This window comes from Belonocnema kinseyi, chromosome 3 (genome assembly GCF_010883055.1).
Source record: "Belonocnema kinseyi isolate 2016_QV_RU_SX_M_011 chromosome 3, B_treatae_v1, whole genome shotgun sequence".
Classification (NCBI taxonomy): Eukaryota; Metazoa; Arthropoda; class Insecta; order Hymenoptera; family Cynipidae; genus Belonocnema; species Belonocnema kinseyi.
Window position 1 is genome coordinate 71,454,169 of NC_046659.1, and position 9,837 is coordinate 71,464,005.

The following is a 9,837-nucleotide window of genomic DNA, read 5'->3' on the forward strand; positions in this document are numbered from 1 at the left end:
ATATCAAAAGTTTTGAAATAATTCGTGGAATTCTTGTTTTTCAATTGTGCTATTTTTTGGCTTACAATGCTTTATAATAACTTTTAAACGCTTTCTCAAATACTTGAACAAATAAAAAATAAAAGCCTTTAATGTTGGACATTTTGAATAAAAAACATTTGTATTTGTTAAGTAAATACATTTTTTTAATTTATCTGTACTTTAAGTAATAGAAAGTTAACAAAAACGATTTTAAATATTTTCATATTGAAAAATTTTAGTACCTTTCAATTTTAGATGCGTAAATTATTGAGCATTTGAATACAACATTTTTAAATTAAAAACTTTTGAATGTCAATTTTAAAAGTTTGTAATTTAACAGCTTTCACTTGCAGCTCAGTTTTTATTACATCCAGTGGAAAATTGCTTAGCTTTAGTGTTCCATTTTTTATGTTCATTAACCGTGAAAAATGTTTGCAAACCGGGAAATGACCGGGAATTTATTTCGTCGATTAAAACGGCCACCCTGTATTTCTAAATTTTATATTTTCATCGTGTGCAAAAGTTTGCAATTCTATCGAGCGTGTCCACCTTATATAATTTTATATCTGCCCTTTATATATATATAATTTTTTGTTTTTAATGAAATAAAATTAAAATTCGCGCAGTTCCTTTCGGCAAGGAAATTTACAATGGATAAAAATCTCAATTCTTGAATATTAACACCGGGAATTTGAATGAACAAAGTTTCGATACGCGAATTTTCAACTCAGAAAAAAAGAAATTAGAATGAATAAATTGATTCTTCAGAATGAATTTAGAATTAAACCTCAATGCAAATTTTTAAAGTGGAATTTATGCGAGTTTACAAAAAAAGAAGTACAGAGATGTAAATGAATTTAATTACACAAAAGACCCAATTGACTGTTACTGATTATCCTTTTACTTTTTAGGGCAATCATATAAATCTTGAGAATTCAAAATATACAATTGGACGATCCTCTTTGGCAATAACTTTCAACTATCGTTGAAAGTTGAAATTCACCGCAGATGAACATCTAATGGAATTGAATTAATTTGTCTTTTGGACTACTTGAGAAAAAAAAATGGTTGGAGGCGCCTGATTTTCAGTCTACACGAAACCCTGGAATTGTTTCTGTGAGTTTAATTTCTAATATTAATAATTTCATCTTATTTGTATTTAATTTTTAAGTAGAGAATGATGATTTACTGTACCACCAAGATCTATGATTGCCGTGATTATTTGACTAGTATTTGCTAATCTGACAATTTTAGATTCAAATACTAATATTAATAAATAATCTATGATTAAGTGAATAAAACGAATTTTGTTGAATTTTCAGATACTCGGGGACAATTCGTTGGGTGAATATCACATTGGGCGGGATTGGAGTTTCAAGTTTCACTTGTTGATCTGTAGGTGCGTACAATTTTTTTATTATAAATTATTTATTTTAATATGCAATAACAGACTTTACGCCCTTTCTCTATTTTCCCAAATTTTTAGTTCTCTTTTAATTTTGCCGAGTTCAAAATATATTTGAAAGTATTAAAAGTAAGATTAAAAATTCGACAATTTGATTGAAAATTTAATTACATGGTTAAAAATTTAAGTTCTTGGTTGAATATACATTTTTTTTAACTTAAAATTTAATTATTGTTTTCGTTGACATTTTATATTTTTTAGTGAAAATCAATTCTTCGTTAAAAAATTCAAATTAAATTTATCTTTTTGGTTTCAAAGTAAACTATTCCAGTTAAATATTTATTATTTTTTTAGAAATTCATCACTTTGTTTGAAAATGTAACCATTTTTTTTTTTATATTTTTTGTGTATGAAAAGTTGTTTTTTTTCAGGAAAGTAATTTTTTAACTGAAAATGTAACTTTAAATTAAACATGTCATAATTTTAGTTGAAAATTCTACTATTTGGTTGAAAATTTAATTATATTGTTGAAAATTCAACTGTTTGGTTCAAAAGTCTATGTTTTGTGGTCAAAAATTGAACTTCTTGTTAAATTAATTTTATTGACTGAAGATTGAACCATTTTGTTAAACTATCTTTTCTTTTTGGTGAAAATTAATTTTTTTAACCGAAATCTATTTTTAGTTAAAAATCAGTAGTTTTAGTTTAAAACTAGGCGCTCAAACTTGCGAGCCGCGCGCTTAGCGCGCGATGTGAATGTGCCTGCAAAGCGGGCAGATTTTTCTTAATTCGGCTATTAGGTTAAAAATACATTTTTTAATCAAGAAAAACTTTCCATAAGTAATGATATTCAATTTTTAGTTATTTTTTATTTTGCTAAGAAAAAAATATATTTGAGTCCATTTTGTTCGGATTCAACTAGTTGATTGAAAGTTGAACTATTTTGTAACATTTATTTTATTGGGTGAATATCATACATTTTGTTAAAAATTATTTTTTGTTTAAATCACTGGTTTTAACTGCAAATTACCTATTTTTTCCATTTTTTAATCATTTTTTAAAGAATTCCTCTTTTTTATTGAAAATATTACTTATTTTTGTTAAAAATCAATTTTTTTAGTTGATCATGTAACCACTTTCTTCGACTTTTTTCTGAAACTATATTTTTCGAAGCAAAAATTTAATTATTTCATTTTTTATTGAAAATGTACTTTTTTTAAAATCATAATATTCTAGTTAAAAATTGCATATAAGAATCGACTATTCGGTTGTAAGTGCAATTGTTTGGTCGATAATTATTTTTGTTGAAAATTCATCTTTTCGTTTAAAAATTTATCTTTTGTTTTTAGATTTTTTTTAGAATATATTTGAAAATATGAAATACAACCCTATTCATATTTTTTTAATTCAAAATTCTACTATTTTGTTCGAAATTAAAATATTTTGTCAAGTCAATGATTTTAACCGAATTTTTCGTTCAGAATTTTTCTTTTTATTAAAAATAATACTAGTTTTTTTTAGTTGCAAATTCAACCGTTTTCTAATCATATTTTTCTTTGCTGATAGTGTTATTAATTCATTGTTGTATAAAAATAGATTTTCTTTATTGAAATTTAATATTTTTCCGATGGACAATCATTTTTTTGAAAAGTAATATTTTTTTGTTGTTGAAAATTTAACTTTTGTTTTAACGTTTCTCTCTTAAAATATAAATTACAGCTTTTTGGTAGTACCGTAAGAAAAAGTGGTGGTTTTTTACTTAATTTTTTTCTTTAAAAGAATGTATTCCCCTATTTTTGGGAAAAACCGATTTATCCTTTTTAAAGAGCATTTTGGGTTGTAAAGTCTGGAATAATTTTAACACTTTCATGATGATACTTGCATACCACCAAGATCTATGAATGCCATGATTTTACTGTATTTGCTATCTGACATCAATAAATATTTGTATATAATTTAGTTTTTTCTACATATTTATTTTAAATCATTTGTTTTTATTTTTCAGATTTGCGTTTTTAAAAGAAGCCTTTGAGGTTGAGAATCATGAGAAATAATATGTTGCTGAAAAAATCCCCGTTTTCACATGTAAGATACATTTATTTATTATTTCACTAAGATTATTTTTAACAAGTTTCCCTTTTTATTTATACGATGATGACTAACATTTTTCAATCCTAATCTTGATTGACTAAATTTATCCTAACGTGTACTGATAATTTACTGATCTAAAAATTATTGCCCAGATAAATATGGAATTTTCAATATAAATTTATTTTTTCTATTACAGTTTCGAATAACTACTACTGATGACTTCAGCCAAAAACTAAAAAGGAAATGGATGCTTGACTATAAAAGGTATTTTATTCGTTAAGAATTATGTTATTTTTTTTATGAAAGAATGTTGAGTCTTTCAAAACAAAATTTAGGTACCACTAGAGAAATAAAATGATGAAACTATCTTTCGGGTCTGATAATATTGATGTCACCCAATTCCAACGTATTATTCTGAAGTTTATTTAACTAATAAAGTAATTATTTATATTTAATAAGATATTTTAATGTATTTTTTTTTCACAGATGGAATATATATTCGAAATCCTGGAAAAATTCGAAAACGATTAAAATATTAAAAAGGTAATATATCTTGTATATTAATCAGAATTCTTTCCAAATAAAAAAAAATTCTTTTAAAAGTTTAAATGATGATAACTATCTTTCGGGTCTGATAATATTGATGTTACCCAATTCCAACGTGTTATACTGAAGTTTACAAAATTAGAAAATAATTATTGCACTCTATTATGAAAAATGAATTAATTTTTAATTTTTTTATTTTAGAAGGCGAGTATTTATACCTGTGATTGATCTTCAAGGACGAATAACGAAAGGTGATTTGAATTCTTTCTACAAAGTGTTTTACTTTTGGAAGAAGTAAATTTGTTCATGGTGTTGATTCTGATGCATTTTCTTGTAATTTTATACAAAATTATTGGTAATTTTATAGTAAACACCCTGATCAAAATTATATATTTATTTGATGAAAAATTGGCTAGAGTCCTGAATAAAAAGATGACACTCTTTCGTTCAATCTCTGATTCTAATTTTCTCAGTATTTTCTTATCCTCATTGCGAAACGTGAAGTAAAAAAAATCCTTTCTTTTCAGCTCTTGTCTTCGTTGAAGTATCGAAAAATATATTTACAAATTAATTATTTTTGTAATCAATAAATTACTTTGGATAAAATTAACTGAATTTATGCATTATTTATTACTCCTCTACCATGTGCTTAAAAACTGAATTACATAGTCAGAAAAAACCGCACTATTCGTTTAGAATATATGATATACGATATTTCTCTCTCTATCTACATTTTAGATTTTTATTTTCAAGCTTAGGTTTTTAATTTGAAGAATTTTAAAATACAGTGGCTGCTGGACCGGGAAACCGGGGTATTTTTGAGATCGGGGAATGACAGTGAATTTATTCTTTGACTGGGAATTTTACAGAACTTAGAATACAAATCTTGTCCGTCTTTGATAATAAGCTTTTTTTTTAAATAATTTGTTAAATTAGTACATCATTTAGTCTAGAATGCTTAATTCGAAAACCTCACTTCAAAATGTTGCCAGTTTAGATTTATAATTTTTAAGCATTTATTTTAATTTAAAGAATTTTGAAATGCAGTTTTAAAAGTTGAACAACATTTTAAATCAAAAGTTTTTGAAATCGAAGATTTTTTTCAAATAAAAAACAGGGTGGTTGTCGGACCGGGAAACCAGGTATTTTACGAATTTTCAGAAGAAAAACCTGCCCAAGTTAGATTTCTATCAGTTTTCAGATTGTATCGTTTCAATCCGAAAGTCTTGATAAGAATTGAAATTAATATATCATTTATTCTGATAGTTTTATTTTTAAATAAAAATTTTCATTATTTATGAATAATATATTTTTAATTAAAGTCTTCCTTCAGATTATTTTTATATTAAATTTAATCGATTATCTTATTAATATATTATTTCTATAAATTTTTTAGCCGCTAAAAAATGTAAACATGCGTCTTACTATTTCAAACTTAAAAATAAATCCGTAATAAAAGGTTTTTATTAAATTAAAAATATTGTGAGTAAATTATTTCATTTGAAATTTCTTCATGCATAAAAATAAGTTTGTTTTAAATAGAAAGCTTTGAATTTTTAGTTGATTTTCGAAGTACTTTTAAACTTTTAGTGTTACAATTTTGATTGGTCTATTCACAAAGTGTTTAATTTATTAGCGAAATTGTTAAATTTTGACGCATAAATATCAAACTTATTATTTGTATAAAAAATTTGAGTATTTTTAAGAGATATTTAAAAGATTCAAAATAAATTTAAAAATTGAAATTATTTCAAGTAATTTATACGAAGTGTGTTAACATTTTTATCAGAACTTCTAAATAAATTTTTAAATTAATCGAAATTTTCCTACAAATTTTGAAAATTCAGCAAATCGTAAAATCCTTAAAATCTTGCATAATTTCTAAATCTTTTGTTTGAAATCTGCAAATATCTACATTTTATTTTTAATTCGGCTGTAAGTATTTGAAATTATTTCAAGTTCTAAATTTAATTCGAATATTTTTAGAACTTCTAAATATCTCTTATAAATTACTCTATATTTTTACAAATAAGTGTTCTGTTACCATTTATAAATTCTGATTCAATTTTTAAATTCAATTTGTGGAATTTTTTACAAGTTACAGGAAAAATTCAATTAATTTTGAAATAGATTTAAAATATCCGAAATGAAATTCAAAAATTATTTTGAATTTGGAAAATTTTTTAACTAAGATTTCTCAAGATTTTTAAATAAAATTTTAAAGCTTTCAAAGTCTAGCTTAGAATTACTTAAAACAATATAATTTCGAAATTTTTTAAAGTCATTGCTTGATGTATTAATTTAGACTATTGAAAATTTTAACGTTGGATTTATATTTTTCGAACTTAATCTGAATCTTTGAGCTCTATAATTTATAAAAGTTCTAAATCTTGCAGTGTATTTGCATTTAATTGAAAAGTGTTAGAACCTTCCATTTGGTAAGTGTAAATTTTTGAATTGAAAACTTTTAAACTTCAATGTTAAAAGTTTGGAATTCAAGTATTTAACTTTGAATGTTTTAATTTGTTGTTTATTGTTTATTACTTTATATGGAAAAATATTTAGAATATAGTTAGATTTTGTAAATTTCATTGGCCGTGAAAAATATTTGCGAACCCGGAAATGCCTGGAAATTTTTTTCTTCGATTAAAACGGCCATCCTGAAGTAAAAAAAAAAGCGTTTAAAGCTGAGGATTGGGGATAAGAACCATTTTTATTTCAACTGTAAATAAAATATTTTCAATATAGATCATTAAATTTGAAATAATGTTTCAGTCTAAAATATTTCATTTTTTACACAGTATAAAATTTTTTAAATAAGACAGGATAATTATTTAAAATTTAGCAATATTTGACTGTTTATTTAAAACGCTTAAATTGAAACCAAATATTTAAGTGTACAAATTGAAACTAAATTATTTGACATGGAAAACTTTAAATCGTTAAAATTTCGAAGAACTATAAAACTCTGAATGTTACAATTTTAATTGTTCTTTTCAAAAGAATTTTTATTTGCAAGTAAAATTCCTCATTTTTGATACATAAATAACAATTGAACACTTATTTGTACAAACTAATCGAGTAATTTTAAGAAATATTTATAAGTTTTGAAAATATTCAAGATTAATTTGAAACATTTAAAATAAGTTAACGAAGTATTTGTACTGACAAAATTCGGCTATTTGTACTGAAATTTAGAAGCTTTTCAAACAGGACTTCAGAAGAATCAAAAAACATTTTCTTGAGATTCCCATAAAAATTGTAAATGATTTTTCATTGAAAAATTATTTTAAGAGATTATTTTGAAAGATTTCCAAAATTGTAAAAAAAAAAAAAAGAATCTGGAAGGTTTCAAGCAATTTTGTTAAATTTGCAGGATTTTGTATAAATCGTAGGTAAAATAATTTTAAATTTGAAAAATGTAAAATAATTTTAGATTTCTCAAGATTTTTAAATGCAATTTTGAAACTTTTCAAGGGTGTTTGTCTATTTAAGATGAAAATAATGTAAGAAGTGTTCAGTTTTAAAAAAATTTAATTTTTTAAGTTATAATGTTTCAAGCTTATAATTGCTTAAAATAATGTAATTTTGAAAATTTTAGAGTTCATCGATTGATTCTTTAATTTATAGAGCATTGGAAATTATTCAAATTTTTTAAAGTTTTATTGACTGTGAAAAATGTTTGCGAACCGGGAAATGACCGTGAATTTTTATCGTCGATTAAAACAGCCACCCTGTATATGATATGATACTTAAGATATTTGTCGTCTTAAACATTTCTATAATTTTAAATTTCTACAATTTTAGTTTAAAATTATGGGTGGGGATGCGCAATTCTTAAACAGTTTTCTCTTAAGAATTTTAAGGGTATTTCCCTTGGTAAATATTTGAAAATTTCATCTTAAAAGTCAGGATAGTTTTGAATTGATTTTTTTTTGGTCGGGAATATAAAAAAATTTTAACAATTAAAAAAAAATTATTAGTTTGTTGTTCTTTTAATTGTATCGTTCAGTTTATGATACGTAATTTTATTTATTTTCTTTTTTTAGAATTTTAAAATGTAGACTTAAACAATTGAAAATTAAAAGCATTTGAAAATGAAAATTTCGGATAGAATTTTCTTTATTTTATAAAATAGAAATAAATTAATTTAAAAAAAAATTGATCTGCACTTTAAGTATTAAAAGTAAGCATTAATTTAACAAAAAGATTCTAAATCCGTTTAAAATTGAAAGATTTCCATATTTTAACGATAAAACTCAAATTGCTTTAATTTGTAAGTCTTAGTCATTAAAAAAATATAAATGCCCGATTGAAACTTTATGTATGATTTTTAATTTAAAAGTAGCTTCATAATAAAATGCGCAACTAATGGCTTTTGTTAAGTTAAAAATATTGTTTCAGTCTGAGATATTCCTTTTTTTACTAATTCCATTTAAAAAAATTTAATTAAGAAATGAAATAGCAAATTATTTAAAAATAAACCATTTTAAACTAAATTGTATGACATAAATCATTGAATCGTTGAGATTCCGAAGAGCTTTTAAACTTGGAACGTTACAATTTTATTTGTTCGATTATACATATTTTATTAAATAATACCCGGCTATTCGTTCCGGAATTTTGGTACAAATAGCTACAACCTAAGCTAAAACAAAATGTAGATGTTTGCAGTCCAAACAAAAAATTCAGAAGCTTTTAAAAAAAATTTAAATTTTATATACGTAAATTATTCGATTAAAATGGCCACTCTTTGTCTTCTTTTTAGTTGAAGATTCAAAACATTAAATTCGACTTGAAAAATATTTAATTGGAAATTCTTAAGAATAAGTAATAATTATAAAGAAAATTAAACTCTGAAGTTGGTACTTCAGACATTGGATAATTTTTGACTTGTCAAAATTCATTTTTTTGAATTTGTAAGGTGTACATTTTTAAAAATAATTATTCGAATTGTTATGTTTTTCCATTCTGGTATTATTCAGTTTACAATGCGCAATTAGAAAATCTTTCACTCACCAATTTTCCATTTTAGTTTTTAAGCTTTCATGTTTCATTAAAAAAATTTAAAGGACAGTAATAAAGGCTTAAAAAATTACAAATTAGAAGCGTTTGAAGTCGACAATTTTGAATAAAAAACATTTCTAGTTGATCAACGGTGAATATACATTACAATGATTTTTATAATTGAAAAGTACTTGAAAAAAAAGAAAAGAATTGCTGACTATTTACAAAAATTAGCTGTTTATTTTAAATCAGTAATTATAAATCAAATATTTAAAACTAAACAAAAAAAGTAAATTTTTATTAAACGTTACAATTTTAATTTTTATATGTAAAGAATTTTGATTTTTAAGTAAAATAGTTTAATGTTGCTAGATAACAAAATATTGAACACATTCCTAGGAAAAATTGGAGATATTTAAAAGTTTTGAATATTTTCAAAATTAATTAAAAATTTATAATAATTTAAACAAAGTTTCTACATGTACCGACAAAATCTGGCTATTCGTACCGAAATTTCGATGCAAATAATTTTTTAAAAATATAGAATTTTGCATATTTCGAACCCAAACTTTAGAAGCTTTTTAATAGTTGAGACTTCAACAGAATAATACAACATTTTAGGAAAAATTCGAATCATTTTAATAGAAGTTTAGTGACTGAAAAATTTTCGAACATAATATAAAATTTGAAAAAAAATGTAAAATAGTATGTAGTTTTTTGAGATTTTGACATAAAATGTTTAAGCTTTTTAAGGATTTTTAAACTAT

General features: G+C 23.5%; 1 protein-coding gene across 1 annotated transcript in view; it reads right to left on the reverse strand.

Moving 5' to 3' along the window:
* Positions 1–4,391: 4,391 nt before the first annotated feature.
* LOC117168736 (cilia- and flagella-associated protein 300-like) overlaps positions 4,392–9,837 on the reverse strand; it is a 69,894-nt gene continuing 64,448 nt past the window's right edge. Inside the window, exon 9 of the mRNA XM_033354469.1 lies at positions 4,392–4,597. The gene's annotated coding sequence lies outside the window, so the exon portion shown is untranslated. The remainder of the gene's footprint in view (positions 4,598–9,837) is intronic.